Raw genomic sequence first — 20,620 nt, 5'->3', positions numbered from 1 at the left:
CGGAGGGTTAACTCAAACCTTCTTCTGCAAGCTATATAAACTGAGTTCTGTGTTAGAAACCACTAGACAACTACTTTGTACTAAACACTAAAAATTGTAATGTAAGACATCTGTTGAAGTTATAAGATGTCCTGTAGCTCTTTAAAATGTATAAATTTGCTTTGGTCATTATATTACCTAATATGTTTTCCTAATATCATATATGATTGCGTGAAGTGCTTTGAAATGAAAAATGCTATGAAAGTGCAAAACATTACTGCAATACACTTAACTTAATTTGGACATGTTATAGTAGGATGGCTCCTTTATTGAGTCATCTGCTAGCAAACCAATTTGGCCAAATCACAGTGAGTGATAATGAGTGCTGCTTAATCAAGACAGTATTAACATAAATTTTAACTTGTGTCAAGTAGCTTAATGGTAAATTACTGAATGATAAACAGACATGGAATTTTTCTGGTCTTTCTTTCAATAAACAAGTTCTTTAGTAAACTAAAATGGACAGTTTCTTCAATGTACAGTCAAAAAGAGCTAGATACAGGCAGAAAGAGTTGAAGTCAAGCAATGCAAGACATGAAATCTTAAACTTCATTTTCAATTTTAAAAAGGTTCAGTACTGGAATGCTCTTCATCTTTGAACTAAATACAAGATCTTTAACAAGAGAAGTACATCCAGATGTGCTGATAATTAGAAAGTAATAAAAGGTATTTTAATTAATTTCTGGCTTTTGTACATATATGACATTTCTGACTTGGATGCTTAATCCTGAACAGCTTTTTGCATTTTATATGGATAAGCATCAGTGAATTTCTGGCCTTAGCACTGTAAAGATGGCTATAAACAACGTGCCTTTCCATGATAACCCCAGATTATGTGGTTTCATCCATTAGCCATTGATTTTGCCAGTCAACACATCCACTTACTATTTGTCAGAGAGAAATACAAAACTTCTGGCACACTGACTCAAAACTACTAGGAACTAAAATACTGATGGTGAAGAGCAACCACACTGACATCAAGCAGAAGCCTTTACTGCAAAAGCATAACATAGTCACAGATACCACCTTAGATATTCACTCTTAAAGGAAGGGAGATTCCCAAATCCAATATTAATAATATAATTGACTTGTCTGAATTTTAAATTAAATGGAATTTTAAATTATTCCATGACATAGTTAGTGAGTGTGTTAAGAGCAGAACAGCACTTACTACAAGGTTCGCGGGGGAGGAGAAAGAAGGGAGGGAGGGAGAGAGAGAGAGGGGGGGGGGGGGGGGAATCACAGGGAACAGCTCAGTACCACAAATTATAAGCTCTGCAAGAAAAGATGACAGTTTAGTTCTTAGGACCAGGGTACTGGGGAAGAGGCAAAATAAAACAGTTGAAAAAATAAAGCCATTGTATTTAGGCTTGCATTAGGCATCCACATAAGAAGAGCCTGCTTTCTTAACTACAGATGAAAAAAACCAACCCCAGCAAGATATCAGTATCAAACCATATGCTTCTGTTCTCACCCACCTTTAAATAACAAGAACGGACTGATCTATGGAAATATTTCAAAAATTGAAAGCTTCTTAGTCCTCCAGCCAGCAGATGTCAAGACTGGCATGCGTACTCCAGTTTGAAGGGGAGCGTCTTGCTACCTACAGGAGGTACCATGCCCAAGAGGTGGCTTAACGTTTACTTCCTATTTCAGTGGAGCGATTAAACATAACACTTCCCCAGAATGCTAGGATGAATGCTGTGACAGAAGAATAGGTTTCTTAATGTGATATGCACACAAAAAGCCTCTATGAGCAGGTGGACAGAAGAATGTACACCTGGTTTCATACTGTACATGAACACATGCATGAAGTGGACATGGGTCCTACATGATTACAAGAACACATGCAAAGGGCTAAAATGATCGTTGCCAATGTCCCAGTCCCAGGCCTTTCACTTGCAGAGCTCAGAAAGAGCCATGACTTTCAACACAATCATTTTATTAACACTAAACCCCACAATTAAGGAGGGCTCGTTCCTTCCACTGTCACTTCATAATCACACAGGCTCGGCTGAGAGTCACACTCTCCCCATCCTACTCCTTCCACTCTTGACCTATGCAAGCTGAAATCTCAATAGGGGACAAGAAGGCCAAGCTTTTCCACAGGTCTAATTCTCAAAGCTGCAGCCATCTTGGGGGGGGGGAGGGGGGGAAGAAAGTGTGCTGTTGCTGTGGAAACAGAGCACAAAAATACTCCTATCAGACCAAGTAGCTCTCGGAGGATCAAGCACACCACCAAACAGTTACTGGAACTTCCCCTAGCACGCAGTAAAGGTTAGGACAGGGAACACAGTCAGCCCAAATGTCTCCACCATCTCCCAGATTTCAGGGGATCTGGGACAGCTTTTTAAAAGCGAGTCCCTCACTACACTTGGTGAGGAAAGGTATCTTGTTTGTGAAAACAATTACCATCACATGAAGGCCTTGAACAATAAATTGCACAGCTGCTTAAATTCTTTTGCTAGGACATTTTAAATATCAGATAGAGATGGCAGGGGATTCCAACAGGTTAGAAATTTGTTTAGTTTATCAATGCTACAATGCTACCAGACATTAATTCCCCCAACTCTGAATCTTCTAACTCTTCCTTCTCATCCCCACAAAACATCTCATATTAAAAGAAACTAGACATTGGCAAGCTAGAAGAATGATTTATTTTACAAGGGTGTTGTGAAGCTTAATTCATGTTTGTAAAGCCCTTTGTATTGTGCCTTTCATCTACTGTGGGAACCTCACAGTATTATCAATAAGGTCTTTTCTACAGTAGAAAGGCTTTACTAAAATAGCTATACTAGCAAATCTGCATAGTCAAGATGTGGTTTACACAGGCAAAAAAGTTATTTTGCCAGAACAGCTAATACCAGTTCCCTGAAAAAACAAGCTGTACTGGCAGAAGCACATTTTTGGTGGTATCTGACTGAATCTAGCAGAGAATATCATATGTCAACTAAGGGTGATTTCTGCAGAATCTTAACAAAACACAGTTATGCTGGCAAAACCCTGAAGGGTAGCTCTGACCAACATATTTTGGAGACTGCAAACGAAGGACATGCATTTACTGCTTTCACAATACCAAGCCTCTGCGTTCATTTATTCATGTGAATGAGCTAGAAGCAACAGAGCCCTCTGTAAAGAGATCCCTTTAGCAGCAAATGCATTTGACTTTACTATTTTATACAAAATAATTGTTGGGTTATTTTTTTCCTTTAAGAAGCAAGAAGCTAAAGGAATAAAGACAATTATGATAAAGCCTCGGTCAGACATATTCTGCCAAATAGAAAAGAACAGAATATTAACAGCACTAGAATGAATGCCTAGAAACTACTTATACAACTGCAAAGAACACAGACTGTGGTACAAGAAACTAGTTCATGTGACAGTCATTTTTAACTGTGCTATTATTACTATTTTCTATTCAAGACCCCAGCTTTCTCACTCAAGTTGAAAACATCAAATATCCTATTGTTATTTGTCTCCTAACAAAGGTGGAGAGGCGCCATCATGCCAGGTTCCCAAAACGACTACTTGCGATTTTTTTCTAGTCATGTTTAGCCTTATTCTGAGCTGCTTGGGGTGGTAGCCTGCAGCTACCAGCAGTAGTGCATTTACATTTTGCCTTTTGACGTTTCCGCACCTTGCTAGAAGTCTGTAGCAAATCTTATGACCTAAGGGCTTGCTTATACAGGGAAAGAAAACTCATCTGTCTCACATCTCTGGAAGGCTTTTCTCCAATAGATACTTGTATTTACTTTAGAATGGTGTCGCTCCGTATCCATCTGCAGTAGCACACAATTTTCTAACACCAATAGCACGAAAGCTATGTACCACAGCGTAACACTTTGGCAGAGCCATGTTTCAAATCTGTGGTGGGCTATAATTTGGCTAAACGTTTTTCCACAAACTGATTTGGATCAGACATGCTTGAATCTGGAATGGAGCTCAAAATCCAAAGACAGGAATTGCCATAGTTAAGGGAAGTAAGCTACTTAACAATATGGAAAATTTGTTTTCCATATGAAAGATGGTTTCATTCCCAAATTTAAGCAGGTGTATTCAGTTGCTTTCCACTGAAAAGTAAAGCTAAATCTACTTTAAAGGAAAACTAAACATGAAACTCAATCTTCTCTGTTATTGAGACAAATTAGAAAAAGACTAGCTACCATAAATTAATAGTAACCTATTATTTACTGACATAGCACTGTAGAATACATAGCCCACATACCAGGACTACCTTATGCGCTGTTTTGTTACACCTAAGAACTATTTATGTGACCTCTGTAATGATAAGCGTAATAATAAGCAGTAATTTATAATTGCTACACGTTCTCTCAGTCACCGATGTACCTGTCTATATAGCATGAAGAACAGCACTGACCTAAAAAACAGATTTGACAGTTCTGGACTAGGCTTAAAAAGAACAAGGTTCAAATGAGAGCCAAAATACAGGAAAACTTTTTGCAGATTGGCTACGCTACAGACCAAAGCTATAGTACCAAAAAGCTGGGCTTTCTTGCTTCCAGTTAAGAAGCACTTTCTTGTCATGAGAGCATTAAAAAAAGCTGGATGGTTTCCTTTTTCCACTAGCATACATTTTGCATGTAAGCAGCTGTTCCTAATCAGTGGAAGTTAGATATTAACATTTCATACGACATGAAAATTTATGTCACAGCCTTCTTTCAAAAACTATAAAGACATTTTTCCCCACCAGCTCTGTGCCATAGGCCAGACAGCACTCAATTTGCTGTACCTACAGCGTAGCAACCATGTAACCCCTCCATCCTCCACAGCATCCTCCATTGGTATCAACAGAAGGTTTTCATAAAGATCAAGGTCAGAATACGGCCATTAGACAGTAACTACATTTCTAGCTGGAAAAGTTCATTCTTGCCTTTGGGATACTCAGCAGGAAAATTTAAGGTTAACCACCTTTAAAGGCAAGGCTACCTTGCCCCTCTGTTTCTTCCCATTCCACTCCTCCATTTTAGCTCCTTCCCATCCCTTCTTAACTGTCATCTCTCTTTAGCCTCTGGTGACGCTGACTGATCCCTTGGTTTCTTCCTAGGAAGAGAGCTCACAGGGAATTTGCAGGGTTCAGTGCATAATCTTTCTGCACACCCTGGGTCCTGCCTACACAAAACTGCTCCCTTGCTGAGCATGTCATGACAGTGAAATTTAGCTAAAGCGTTTGGAGCAAAAGTCTAGGAGCAAATATGGGGAGGCTGAGGCCAGGCTTCCCAGTGGAAGGTCACCTACTCTGAAACATCCCTCCATCACTGACAAAGCTATCCCACATTTATCATTCTCAAGTTCAAGTACACTTCAAGGCCAACTTTTTTTCTCTTAAGCAAAAATGGAAGAAAAGGCATACACTCAGGCTGAGGCTTTTTTCCTCTTAGTTTTCTGGAATTTATAACTGCTCCAAAGTTTCTGCAGGGGTAGAAATGAAATTTAAAGGGTAAAAACAACAGTTACTCGGCATGATCAGCTGTTCTGTTCTACACTGAAGCACGAAGCCGCAACCACAAAAGAAATGCACAGTTAAATGATGAGGAGTTCACTTCTACCCAGAGAGACAGCTGAAGCACCCTGAACGGTATGGGAAGACTGAGGCTACATGTTCTCAGCAAGCTCACACAAATAAGCTCAAGCTGTTGCTTTAGACCTTTGACGCCCTTCATGATTTGTGTCCTGAACCACTAAGATCAGGAAAAAGTCTAGGACAGGTTAAAGATTTAGCCAGTAAAGAGCATTTACATCTCAATGATGAACTTCCTAGTTCTAACAGAATGGAGGTTCACCGACATTCAGAGCATGCTAGGGCTTATATACTCGAACTTTATGGGTATGATGGGAAGAAGGGTAAATGCAGAGGAACAAAAGATTTAATTTTTTGATATGTAGGTTTTGTAGTTCTCAAATCATCTGCATAGATGAAGTTTAGAATTAGATCTAACTGCACCTAAAGATATTTATTGTAAAGGAACAACACAATTTGGAAAAAAATATGCAGAATTGAAGATACACTAATTTTGCACAAAGGGCTGTAGTACAATCAAAATCCAGGATTTCTTGCATATTAAGTATCGTTTAAAAAGTCAACCATAAATACATGAAAAATTTTGCAGTACAAAAAGCAAACAGAAAAAGCAGAACCGTGCGAAATCAATCAGCCTGTCTAGGAATCCATTTGTGCACACTATTTCTTTGAATGTAAAACACAGGCTTCAAATGCAGCTGCACCTATTTCATAATTCACATCTTCACCTAACTATAAAGGCAGCATAACAGTCTCTGCTTATGCACAAGGTATCTATGACAAACAATCAGTCCTAATTGAGGAAAATACTTTATAGACACAATGTTTAGACAATTAATTGCCGTTTGGCCTCCAGGAAACAGCACTGAAATTCCAATTTGTCCTCATTTTAACATATGTTCATATTTTAACATAACTAACATACTTGGATGCAGTTTTATCACTTTTTTCACAAAGGAAAACAGCAGTCACTCTTCAGCTGAAAATGAGTCTCAGAAACATTATCTTAAGACTGAACATGCAAGACACTTTAAATGCAGGTGCTTCCTCCACCAAAATGTTAACACTTTTAACACTGCTCTTCCACAAACACTTTATTTATAAACAATTCTTTCATAAGAAGTTTTTCTTGAAACAGCTGTAAAACAAGCAGTTGAAGACCAAAATTGTGCAGTGTGTCACACTTCTCCCCGCTTTCCAGAGCATGCGTCAGAGCCAGTGTCTCATACAGAAGAGTACCTCTAAACCAGCAGACAAACCCACGATATGAAAATCTGTAATGTGATCTTATAATACCTGATCCTAAATTAATTTTAAAGTCCTAAGATTTGAAAAGGTGAAGAAAAGAAAATCAGTGCTGGATAAGTTTCATATAATCATCTGAATGGCTCTATTGTCTCTTTCGTCATGCTAAAGTTTGCTTTGTTGTTGTTTTCATCTTTCCTTTTAAAATAGCCTCCTGCAGCTCTAAGCTAAAGATCTTCCTGGATTTTCTATGCGACAGCTGCAGTATCTTTGCCATCTGTTTAATTTATATTTGCTAATGCAGCTCCTGCTGTTTTCAACTGACAGCTTTTTTCTCTCTTATTACCCCCACACGGGAAATCATTGCACTTGCCAAAGTTTCTCTGTAGTCTCAGATGTCAAATCAAGTCTGGTGACAAAAGGTGATGAATGAGGGTCCTATGCACCTCCCTTTTGTTTTGTTAAAATTATGAAAATCTGTAAGCGGGTTTTATGTTATTTCTTTAAAGAACAACTATAAACAAAAAGAAAGGAAGGAGTACAGAAACAAAGAGGGAGATAGTACAGTGAAATCATCCCCCCTTCCTCTCAACATGGCAATTCTGTGGAAAGGCTGAGGCTGGAGGATCTCCAAGATACTCTCAGAAGCAGAATATCCATTCCATATCCATTCACTAAAGCCATGATTCAACCTCTTCAGTCATCTATGCCCACCTACCAAGCTTAGGGTTTGGCTGACTACTGACTTTCCCTCACTTGCAACCAGCATGCCTCCTAACTTTTCTGGAGTGCTCTGGATCTCAGAAGTAGTCACAAGTCAATGGGAAGTGATGGAGCCCCAAGGCCCGTATGTTGCAATGCCAGCAGTTAGTGCCATCCTGTAAAGCCTCCTGCAGGAAGGTGCAGGGCCTGTACTCTCTGGGCTACTAAGAGACACTGGATAAAAGCACGAACTGGCTCCTGAAACAGCAGTCAGCCTTATACAGCAAGCACAGATGTTACTGTCCCTGCAACTCCCCTAGAGCATGATAACAAGAAGATTAAAGAGTGTATCCCTGCTGAAAAGTGATATCAGCTTTAACTTATAACGTTGAAATTTAACATGGGTACCCCTGTCCTGCCTAAAACCTTATCAACTGAATCACGGTGAGTTCTGCAATCCCTGTCCCAGGTGATACAACACTCCTATATTACAAGGACCACATTTCAGTAACTAGCCCCAGCCCAGAAAGTAGGTAGACACATTAAACACAAAGAGCTGCATAGAAACCAAACCCAGAAGCGTGACCACTCTTACTTTCTAAATTCCCCCTTTCAAAACAACTTTATTAACTGGAGAGGCACACAGAAACATGAAATGGGCACTTCCCAAAGGGCTGGAAGATGCGTGCTTTCTGGTGCCAGAGAGAGCCCAGCACAGCAGCTGATAAGGAGCTAGCAGGGATGCATGTTTGAGGGAATACTTGGGAGACAACAAGTCATAATCTCTTATTACCACTGTTCCCAGAAGATGATGATGAGAAATTAAATCTATTGTTCTGACACTCTAGAGTTGGCTCCAGCTCCTAACATCAAAGCAACCCATAGGATGGAACTTGTGACAGCTCCCTATCTTGTGCACAATCCTCCCATCAAGCTCTGGAGGATAAAGTCACTTGAAGCAAAATGAACATATCTGCTTTTGAAAAGTACAGCAAGCTAGTGCCAAAAAGAACTACTGATGCACTCTGGAGAAGGTTACTGCTTCATCTCCATATCCCCACCCCTTGAATAATTGTGATACAAAAAGTTGATCTTTGAAGAGCATATTGGACAAAACAGAAAAGCTAAAAAGAATAACCTAGAATAACCTTAGACCTAATATACTAATAGCTACACCATACATGAGGACATTACATCCTTTCCTACCCAGGAGATTTTGTCCAAGAGCCAGACAAGTCAACTCTTAATTTTCGTTCTGTATCTCAGTCTTTCCATCTGTAAATATATGTAAATGTTGATATACTTCACTATAGTACTATTATACAGCGCTATACACTACATACCCAGCACAGATTCTAATGCTTTTATAACTCAGCCAAAACCAAGGCGGGGGGGAAATCACCTCAAGGAGTATACAGGCCTGAAAACCTAAAGGGTCACTACTCAACTTCACTTGATTACTTGTACTTTATGGCATTTCATAAGTAACACAGAAAGCATAAAGTATGAAATTATAATAATGTAGATATAGATTAATGTCCCAAGTCACCAAAGATTTGTTTCTTATGAGTTTCATCTACATACCGAATCAAAGACCCACAAAATATGAATTCTCTCCCAGTGTGTCTGTCTACCATGCTACCCAGGCCAAAATTATCCTTTATATCAATTCCTCCTTACCTCAAGAAGTGTATATGCAGTCTGAGAAAGAGCTGTTGTACCAGATGCAGACTGAGTGAAAACACCATGAACCTGGGGAGAAAGAAGTTTTGTATAAATATGTGCACCTGACAGTGTAAGGCAGTAGTATTTTCCAAACTGCAAACGTTCTCCAGCCAGGGTGTCTGATTCACTTCGGTACTTGAACTACTGCAGTTTTCAGCTCAGGAAATTAAAGTAAAGTAGTGCTGATTTCAGTGATTCCTTCAGCCAGGAACAGGAATAACTGAACTGACTAGAAATTACCCAAAGTTCCAAATAAAATAAAAAGATTAAAGAAGAACTGTAAGTTAGGCATACTGGTCTTATCTTTCCCAGCCAGATTTTTTTGTTTTCCTCCTTCTTCCTGGGTGAATGAGAATTATCGAGTGTTACTTTGACTCGCCTCTGGTCACAAGCTCCTGAAGGAAAGAGGAGGCTCAGCCATGTGCCGTTGCTCAGTCTGTTACACATTAATGTACCTGTTAAGCAGAAAGGCTAAACCAAGGACTAGGAAGACCACGGGATTCCAGCTGAAAGGAGAAAACCAGCGCACTGCGAGGTGCTCTCCTAGGTGAGCAAAGATGTCTTGCACAACACGACACTACTGAAGACCCGGCATAACAAATATTGCACAACCAGGTGCAGGAAACAAAAACTTCAATGTAAGATGGCAACAGATTTTACAACTAACAAACTGGGTTAATTTCTTCTCTGTAGACTACCACAGCCCAAGGACAGAACAAGACTTTTCTACCCCTTAGGGGCAAATGCAAGTAAATATTAGCATTGCTTCCTGTGGGAGGTTACATTATGGTAAGCAGTATATTCATGCACACCTCCTTTTGGACACCTTTTCACAATTCGACAACATAATATGTAAGGGGGAAAAACCTGACCCTTTTTACCAGAAGAAAATTTGCTTTTTTTCTTTTTTTCCCATAAAATACCTCTGCTATACAACTTCTTAGCGCATGCAAACCACACAGGCCTACAGGCTTTCCTGGAACAGGAAAATAAAAAAGCACCTTTGCCGTTCTTACTACAGAGATAAAAGATACCTCAAACTGAGTACCTTTGTTTTAGGAAAAAAAGCTATTATTCAAGGGTAGATGGATTTAGCAGCAGAGTCAGGTACAGGATTATCTGCCCTCTCAATCTTTTCCATAAATGTTCTGAACATTGAGCATCCCAGAAGAAAACATCTGAACACTTTATTCTTAGCTTGGTCAGACACCACTTGATACAGCCTTCAACCAAGCATTAACAAACTAAGTAATTTTTCCATTGTCCAGGATAGTGGGGGATGGGAATAGCCAGATAATGGGAAAACCTCAAGCACACAAACCCTGCTGCACAGAGGCAAAAGTCCAGTGTCTTTGCACCATGCTTTGCAGCGCTCCAGCTTCTGGGAAGACTCTTAGCTGGGGTATAGAGGCAGCCCCGTAAGAAACCCATCTGACAAATCTCTCAAAGCAGAAGGGATCACAGTACATATAACATGGTACTCTTTCACCAGTTATCCCTTCTGGAACTGCTGCTATCATCAGCTCCATGGCTCTAAGTCTTGCAGAGCCAGAGCTTCAGCCCAAATCTACAAGTTGTGGACCCCAGCTGGCTCCTGAACGCTCTTCCAGCTCCTCCAAAGCTGCCTTCCCAGCGTCCCATGTTCCAGGAGCACAAAGCAGAGACATCAGCAGTGGTTCTGAACAAAGCTGGCAAAGGCTCAGCAGGTGAATTTCCTCAGGGTCTGAGCCACACAAAAACCTATGTACTGCTTCCAGGTCTGAGCCTGGGATTTCTGTATGGATAACTTGTTACCTGAATAACATACCCATGGAAAATAAAACATTAGCTGTAAAAATTAAATAGAAGAAAGGCCAATTTCAGTGCCTACACAGTAATTCAGAGGTCAAAAATTAACCTATCATGCTTACAAAGGCTATTTGCAACATCCCCCATACAGTGTTTGAAATCCTGTCCTCTGAAGTTTTGTCCATATGTATTCCTCTTCCGTTCCCAGCATCCTCAGGCGTTCCCAAAGAGCCACTTCTGCGAAGAGTGTAAAGATGATACTCTCAAGGAAATCAGACTTGACTCTCTAGGCTATCCAATATATGCAAGTAATATACTTAGTTAAGCGTGACTGTCCATACATGCACAGCATTTCAAAACCAAACCATTACAGACCTCAATACTCACCACCCTGAAAATTAACTCTGAGCTCCAGCAAATGGGTCACAGCCTTCCCCAAAAAGGCTAATGCTAGTTTACTTTAAGCACAGAGGCAACAGCTTTCAACAAATTCCGAAGAATTTCAAAGTTTTACCTTCCAGAAAACCAAGTTTTGTTGTTCATCTGCACCTTAGGTGCCTAGATTTAAAATGAAAAGGCAAGCACAGCTGCTCACAACTGATAAGGCCTCATGCTACTGGCATCTATTTATATCCATGATCCAGAGTAACAAACCCACGTACTTTAAACAACTGAAGCAACTGTTAGATAAAATATGGAAATGGGAAGATGGGACTAGAAGCCACCTCCTTTACTGTATAAATCCCTCCCCCATAAATCAAGAAAAAGCACGTTTGAATGAAGGTAATAAAAGATCCATGCTGTCTCTGAAGATCAACTGCCGAAGCAGAGAATCTCAAAAACAATTTCCAGGTTAGTACATGATGGCAACTCCTGACAGCATCTTGTTGGTTCTCATCTGAACGGTGGGGCCAGCTCCTCTGCCAAGACAGTTAATGTCTTTTGACTGAGGTCACTAACATGCTGTTTTGTGTACAGGCAGCATTGCTCAGGAGCAGAGGCATCGCAGGATGACGTATGGGAGCATGGGTTTAGTGTTTGTGATTGACCTCACACAACGCCTGATTTGTGGGGTTGCAAAGCACAGATGGAAACACAAAGTTTAAGGTCCCTGGAAATAAGCAAGAGGTAATTGGTCCTATGGGGTTAGGCCCAAGAGAGAGCAAATACGAGAGAAGATGTCAGAGGAGGATGGAACAGAGGGGTGTTTCCACCTATGGCCACACTAGCTTGGCCCTGAGCTGATGTTACTCAGCCCAGCTGAGTCTGAAAACCCCTGTGGTAAGAGGACATCACAGCTCACACATACACAGCTGTTATACTGCAGTGAGATGGTGTTTATAGGAGAAGAAACTGCAGCTTGTCCTGTACTCATCTGCAACATAATATTGCTCAGTCGGTTATCCAAAAGCGTATTACAGAGGAGGGTTAATAGTTTCAGGGTACAGTTCAACAAGGAGCATAAACCAATGTTAGTGGCTACCAGCAAAAAAGGTGGACCCACATCCCTGGCTATTCATAGCACACTGACATCGAACACCTATTCAGAAATCCAAAGTTAGAGGGAATAGTACTTACGTTAAAGAGATTAATCCTACTTCTTGTCATGCCTCCTGTGCTGTATTTTGTTTTACACTTTTTCATTTTGATTTTGTGTTCCAAATTTGGGTTATGGCAAGACAACAGGAACTTCAGTTGCTATGCATAATGTAAAATAAACAAATAAAAAGGAGAATTCAATGCTTTACATCTATAGATAATGCAAGCACCAATACTATCTGCACGATGTTTAGGCACAAAAAATCAGGCAGAAAATCAGTCTCAGACACTGACCAAGGTAATTTTAAGTATAAAGTATGCCAGATGCAACGGAGTGACTTGGACAGGGATTACAGGCAAAAGCAAATGTTGAGTACCTGAAATTGTCACATTTTTTCCAGTCAAACCTTCACAGGTATTTAGCAATTATTCAAATCTCCCCATCCCCGATAAGCAGTAATACTGCACATCTGAGTCTTTTAACTAGCAGCCACACGGTTTATGGAGCAGCAGCTCTGCCAGGTGAGGGGAAATGATCGCCTGTTGTGCTAACCTAGCACAGAAACACATTTTGTCTCAGCTGGAAACTGTTTTTACACAACCAGTGCTCTCAATACACTAGAAAATAGCTTAGATACCTGATATCATAGATTTTAATATTCTGACTGTGGATACGGCCATCAAAATCCCCACTGCCTCTCATTCCTCACACACTTAATATGTTGATTTAATTATATTCCTGTAATTCAGTTTACATTTTACAGGAGGCAAAAGGTAGAGAGATTCCAGTAAATGACACTTGAGATAAGTGAATGAGCAACTGGAGAGCACAATGCTCATTCTTTGCATATAGACCAGCCTATAATAGAAGGGCTTAAAAATTCACTTGACCAGAGCTGGTAAGAAGCCTTGGCAAAAGCTAAACTAAAATTAATTTTCCAGACTTTAAGGTTATAAAGGTAACTTGCAAAGTACAAATCAGTGGAGAGCTGTCTTCGTAAATCCATGGACTGACAGCTTCAGCCTGCTGCTCTGCTCAGGGCTTTTTCCCCAGCGAACAAAGCTTTGCCCATCCGCACTGATTGGGGCACCAGGCAGCAGGGACAGGAGTGGAGCTGAAGCAAATGAGTTCCATGCTGCATCGCCTGGGAAAGCTCTGAACGGAAACCCAGGCACTGGTCACTGAGGAAAAGGCGAAGTAAAACATCTAGCAAACAGAAGGAGGTTTAGAGCTGGATCTTCCTCCAGCTGCCTGTATGTAAATAGCAGCCAGGAGGCTTTAGGGCGAGATAAGAAAATGACAAGCTCTGGCTACTGTTCAGATGAGAAAGGAGGATGGAAAAATGATGGTAGCAGAAGAAAAGTACAGCAGGGAAGGACTGCAGGGAGGAACCAACACATTTATGGAAAAGGTAAGCAGCAGAAGGAAAGGGGCAGACAGATAAAAGACCCAGATAACGCTGGGAAAATATGGAAAATAATTTAGATAACCTAATTTCCACTAAGGGACAACTTGAGTGAGACAGGAATAAAAGACAAAAAAAAGGGATTACAAAAAATAACCAAATGAAGAACAGTCAAATTATCCAGCAAATTTTCCTAGTCTTAGTGCAACAATTCATTAGATCGATATTTTAATGCAGAATTAGTAACTTCTCTACACGATCGAGCACTCTTTGTCAGAGACGATATAATGACAGATAACAAGAAATTTAGAATAACACGTTTGACAAATTCATTTTAATTCTCTTCAAACTAGCTGCAGCATTAACTGAGATATCATTTAAACGTATTAAACAAGAAGTTAGCTAGCAATCTGTTGCATGGGCTTAATCAGCAATACAGAATTATTCCGTTCCTGTATGCCACAGCAGGCATGTCAGTAAGGTGTTCTTCAGCCCACCTAGTTGCTGGATATAGTATCACTATCTGCTGATGTTCCTCATGCTGCCATTTTTTTGTCCAAAAATACCATTTATGCCTAACATTAATTCCTAGGCTCAAAGATTCCAGGCACATGGGCACAACGGACTGCCCGCATCCAAGGTCTCCTGTGCTACGCGACACACGCCTCAGGATCCACGATGCTTTATTGCAACAGAGACTGTGGAAGACTGAACAAATTCACTGATGGAAAATTACTGAGTCCAACGGCAGAGGACAACACTGCAACTCTGGATTTCCTTCACTTTGCTGCATTTCCAAATCCAACTATTTTTGAGGCTTAGGGAAGATATTTCAGAAAGATCACAGATTCAGAAAGCTTGGATTTGAATAAATAGTGGAACTTGACATTAAATCACACAACATCTGGGTGTTTGCATTTTGGTTTTAGTGTTTATATTTTGTACAATGTAAAGGCTAGGTCTCAGGTGTGCCGGGCTACCGCAGAATTCAGAAAGAGTGAATTCAAGAAAGAAAGACTGAATATGAGAACTAGACACTATAATCAAAACCTAAGGCAAAGGGTAAAACCTTTAGGATTTCCATAGCTAGGGAATTCATGGCATTTTGCCTCTCTAGAAGAATCTAGACAGTAGTATACTAATAAACCATGTCAGCAACAGTCAACCTTCAGAATAGCAGAAAAAAACCCCTGTAAGAGAACAGTATGTACCAGGAGGGATCACTGGATTATAGTAGCCACCACCTAAGCACCGATTTCTGAAGCCAGGAGGTATTTCTAGGTATAATAAAGAAAAAAAAGTCTCCTTTGGTGGTTAATAGTACTGACCACAGTATATTAATGAAAATCTTAGAACCCATAAAACATCTGAGTGACAGTTTACAGAGGAGCAGTTACAAAACCAGTGTTTTGCAACTCTGAATCTAAAGTGAGTGGGACATTAAAAAATTTTCCAAGAATAAGTTATCCAAAGACCAGATGCAATGAAGCAGAGAAGCTATCAGATGTGTCCCAATAATAAAATTTATTATTGTTGTTGTTGTTGTTGTTAAGTCAGTCCAGTTCTCATTAGGGAAAACATTAAAATAAAATTAAAAAAAAAAAAAAAAATCAAGAAAAGGTCGATCTTGGTGGGGGGAAGAGAAGGAGGCATTTCAGAGGGCAAAGCAAATCTAAATACATCCACGTTGAAAACTGGAATATCTTTTTCCAGAAGTTAAAACTTGTCAGAAATACCCAGAAAAACTTTTGACAACCTCTAAAATTATTAGCATAACAATCCTCACAAACAGAGTGGGCGAGAAAGATTGGGGATTTCATCTCATGCAAACTCATAAGCAGGTAGGAGTATATTTTTTTCACAGAGGAGGTAGTATCTAAATCAAAAAACCTCAGCAGGTTAACAGAATAAATGGAAATACACGTGCAAGCCTTGATGCCGATGCTGTTTCAGCTCCCTCAAAATCACCATGTTAAAACAGATGGTCACCCTTTCCTCTATCCCTTACAAATGGTAACATGAAGCTGAGTGCCTATTAGGAAGCTAATCCCAAACTACAGTATCATCCTGTATCCCAGTGGACTTTCCCCCCTTTTTTCCTCCCTGTATCACTTTCTCTCAACTCCATCTGACATGGGTAATGTATTTATGGTAAAAAGAATCTGCTTCAGTGGTTTATTTTTGAAAAATCTACGTTTTTTGCAGTACCCCAGCCAACCAAGTTCAAAACAGGAAATCGAAGTCCTGCATATTATCTCATATGACTAAAAGTCATGGGTAATCGGGTCCACTATGCGTGCATCCCTAGCTTTGGGGACAAAAATACCTCTACAATCTTTACAATAAACTAATTAAAGAATGGGATGGTATATTCATACATATTTCATATACATATATCTATTTTTATTTTGTATGTATTGACATACACACGTGCCTTTCTGATGCAGGAATTAAAAAATTCCCTTTTAACACACCAGTGGCTGAACAGCTACCATATTAGCATTTTAGAAGTGGCTTGCACAACAGGAAAAGCGACCGCACGGTAGGAAAACTCCAGCAGGGAGACAACAATCCAACAACAAACAGGACATAAAGCATCAAATGGAAAGTGAACTCTTGAGGAGCTAAGACAGATGCAAAAACCGTTGGTGGTAGCGTGGAAAGATGTATTTGTTTAGCAAGTTTAGGAACATATAGAAGGTGTGGAAATATTTATCAGTGCAATGCTCTGAAAAGACATACTGAAAGAAGGAGTTCACAATCACTTATCAAGCACAGCTTTTCAAAAGCACCCAGAACAAATGTCCGCATATGACCTTAAACAAGTTGAAATGCCATCCACTAAAGTATGCCACCAGTATTAATTCCTATGCTGGTACGCTCCTGACACAGGGGGTTTTAGCAGAAAGCTCACAAAAATACTTTCCCTCTCCCCACAAGTGTGTGTTCGTGGAACACTTCTAGTTGGAAAAAATGTCTGAATTTAAATTCTAAAGTCTAAATTTACTAACCATTACTTCCAGAAGCAAAATCCACACACCTATCAAACAATGCCAGGTATTCACTTCTCCCAAACTCTAAGTGGTCATCAGTCAAAACAACTCCTCCAGTAAAAAAGACAAGCTTAAGCCTTTCAGCATAAGCTGAAAATTCTCCTGATCCCCTCTAAAACCACAGTTATCTTGCATGAAAAGTAACAAATCACAACAAAGAAATATTTTCTGTGTAATTTTACAGTGCTATCGCTTTGATTTTTCTGCTTTGTAGCTCCATTTCATGCACTTCAGCAGTATCCCCAACATCACATTTCAACCCTGGGCCTGTCAAGATCCGCATTTCCACATATTTGTTATTAAAAGGTACCTTATTCAGAAGGCTGTTTTGACACTGCGCTAGTAATACCGCACGTAGGCAACCAGTGCATACAGGGACTGTTAGAATCCCACTGAACAGACTCTCCTGCTAACTTCAGCATCGCAGCCACGAAACCAGGCAAGTCAGACTGCAGCAAAGAAATTCCACTTCTCGTGTGACATGGCACCAAGATGAAGGCTAAAAGAAATATATACGAGAGGAACAGGTTATGCCAGAGCATGCATTGTATTCATTCATTCCTTACCTTTCCCTTTACGTTGAGGAGGTTACATCACCCCTTGAAACACATTCATTAGCAGGAGCAAGTCTCGTACACAAATCTTTCTTTCCCTGAGTGCTTTGGGGAAGCGGGAGCATGCACTCAAGTGAGCATTCATGCCTCAGCCAGCTTGAGGACAAGGCTCTGCACCAAAGTCCTTAAGACCTTCTCACGGCTGCCGATTTCATCCACGGAACTGAAAGAGCATCTCAGCAGGACACTGCCAGCCTCCTTTTCAGCTCCCTCTCGCTGACTGCCAGTCTCTGGCAAGTGAAATGTCAAGAACCAGGCAGGGGCGGTGTTTGGAGAAGGAGGGATAAGAGATTCTCACCATCCATCAACCTCAAAACCTATTCAGCCGACAACTTGAATGGAACTGGCATTTCATTCTCCATGGTAACAAGAGATGGAAGGAGGTTGGAAAAAGAGAGAGAGGACAGACCCGGGAAAATCTGATGTTGAAGAAGCAGGGAAAGTTGTAAACTTTGCAACTTCTCTTTGCTGTGCAAACTGCATGTAGAAGAGGGAAAAGCCCCTTCCTTGCCTGCACAGTCCCCAAGACAAGCTGTCCCACAGCCACGATGAGGTGCCCTTTCTGTGTGCAGCGTACTGATGTGGGGGGAGGAAATCCCTTATTCTGCACCAGTCCTCCCCAGAGGAAAGACAAATGCCTCTTGAACACTGGGAATGAGGGAAAGCTGCAGATTATTGCCCCACAGAAAACAGAACCTCCTGAAAGGGAAAAGATACTGGCGTTCCCTGTACAGTACTTCGTGTCTACAGATTGAAGCCACTGATGCCGACTCAGTCTGTGTGCCAGCACTGACCACAAACTGGAGCAGAGAATTAGCATCATCCCCTTTGCCTGCTTTGCATCTCACGTGGAAGTAAATGTTTGTTACTTCTATTACGCTGAATCACTTAGACGCAGAGAGAAACAGGGTGTTTCTTTTCCAAGGCACACCAAAATGAAGCATGGAAGCAGCTAGACTTAAAATGCAGGCAAGCACCTTTGCTGAGCTCACGGGAGCTCTGGGTAAGTCAGTTCTTATTAACATTTCAGGCCTGGCCATCTTCTAAACTTTTTTTTCCTGCTATTTTACATTCATAACTTGAGCTGTCACAGCTAGAATGTGCACAACAGGGAAATTACATTTGGATTCATGCACATTTGTGTTCCAAGCTGGCCCCATGCAGCTACTGAAAGAGTCTCTGGCTAAAGCACTTATGCAAGATAACCAAACAAAGGACTGAAAAGCTCTGCAAATCCTGGCTGCTGCTGCTGCCATCTTATTTCTTTCTCAATTCTTTACACAGATTCTTTCCTGAAGGACTCATTTAAATCTCCCTCCCCCACCTAAACCCACCACCTCTCAATTCCGAGTTTGTTCTCACTTTTGTATTGCATATGGGACATGCCGTTGTGTGGTACTTTTTTATAGCCTTATCTATGCAGTGAGCTTTTTGTTAAAGGTGACCTGCAGAGTTGTTTTGAATTCTCATGTATCAGAAAATATGCTGAAAAATCATAGTTTTTTTAAAACTATCAATTTTTTTTTCATTGTTCCCATTTGAATTTTGGACATTCAGCTTTTAGTTTCTTACATAAGTCTTTACCATTCATGACATTACAACCCATAAGGCATGTTAATACACACCCCTATCCACTGAACTTCAGCCTTTATCCACCACCAACCATTTCAAAGCTGTGTGAATACATTCTTGCTTTTGAAAAATACTTCCCTCCTCTGAAAAAATGTGTTTTATTTTCTCCTTTGTCTTCCAAGACACTGATTCTTGGAAAACACAAAAGGGAACCTGGGAGGGAACAATCCTACAGTCCCTTCACTTCTGCAGCCACTTTCTATTGCTCTCCAACTCATGTTCCCAAGTCAGCCTTTTCCTTAGGTAAAAGAGGGCATATTTACCTTTTGAAATGTATTTCAGGTGCATGGCTTAGAAGTACTTTCCTTCAATTTAACAAGAAAAAGAGAAATGAGACCGTTCCATTCTCTCCCTCCCAGCCAAAGCCAACTAAACTGGGAGTGACACGCATCAGTTGGAAGATGTCAGCCTCCTACCAGTCTAAATAAGCAAATAAATGCTGTTAAATGCATCCGCACAATCAGACGAATTCAGTTCTTTTCACTTACTTTTGAAGATATTTCAGAATTCCAAGGAGATATTTCCATCCCTTTTAAAAAATATTCTACCCACATCTATTAAGATGAAGATATTTAACATAAAAAGCTTTTTATGTTCCTTTCATAGAACAATCTCAGAGTACTTTGTTATTTTCCTTTGTTACAGGAGCACAAAAAGGAAAGAAGGTATTTTTGCCACTTGTCACAAAGCAGGATCATCTTCTCTGCACTTGCTGTTCACTGAGTTTCACCTTGATCCTCTTGAAGGTTTGAAAGCATTGTTGTTTATCTATAGCTCAGGGAAGGGATTTTCTTTCTCTCTGAAGTTGATTCTAATGTACTTCAAAGACTTGCTGTCTACTAACATCATCCACTTGTCTTCCTGTGATCCAAAAGCTATACCTCTATCAATGCCTCTATGCAAACGCACGTATCATGGGGAATAAACAAGAGGAGTTAGAGACGTGCGCATGCCTGCAGGGCTACGACCTTATTGGCATCACGGAGACATGGTGGCATGGCTCCTGGGACTGGAGTGTTGGGATGGAGGGATACAGGCTCTTTAGGAAGGACAGGCAGGGGAGACGAGGAGGGGGTGTCGCCCTCTATGTCAATGACCAGCTGGAGTGCGTGGAGCTCTGCCTGGGGATGGATGAGGAGCCGACTGAGAGCTTATGGGTCAGGATCAAAGGGAGGGCAGGGACAGGTGACATTACAGTGGGGGTCTGCTACAGGCCACCCAACCAGGAAGACCAAGCAGATGAGGCCCTCTATAGACAGACAGGAGCAGCCTCACATTCACAAGCCCTGGTCCTCATGGGGGACTTCAACCACCCCGACATCTGTTGGAGGGACAACA

General features: G+C 40.7%; 1 protein-coding gene across 3 annotated transcripts in view; it reads right to left on the bottom strand.

Moving 5' to 3' along the window:
- NDST2 (N-deacetylase and N-sulfotransferase 2) overlaps positions 1 to 20,620 on the bottom strand; it is a 146,169-nt gene that overhangs the window by 76,413 nt on the left and 49,136 nt on the right. Inside the window, exon 3 of one of the 3 annotated variants that reach the window (XM_009277653.2) lies at positions 9,206 to 9,277. The exons of the other annotated variants lie outside the window; for them this stretch is intronic. The gene's annotated coding sequence lies outside the window, so the exon portion shown is untranslated. The remainder of the gene's footprint in view (positions 1 to 9,205; positions 9,278 to 20,620) is intronic. 3 annotated transcript variants of the gene reach the window in all.

The sequence above is a fragment of the Aptenodytes forsteri genome, unplaced genomic scaffold (assembly GCF_000699145.1).
Source record: "Aptenodytes forsteri isolate BGI_AS27 unplaced genomic scaffold, ASM69914v1 Scaffold15, whole genome shotgun sequence".
Taxonomy (NCBI): Eukaryota; Metazoa; Chordata; class Aves; order Sphenisciformes; family Spheniscidae; genus Aptenodytes; species Aptenodytes forsteri.
This window is presented reverse-complemented; position numbering and strand designations above follow the sequence as displayed.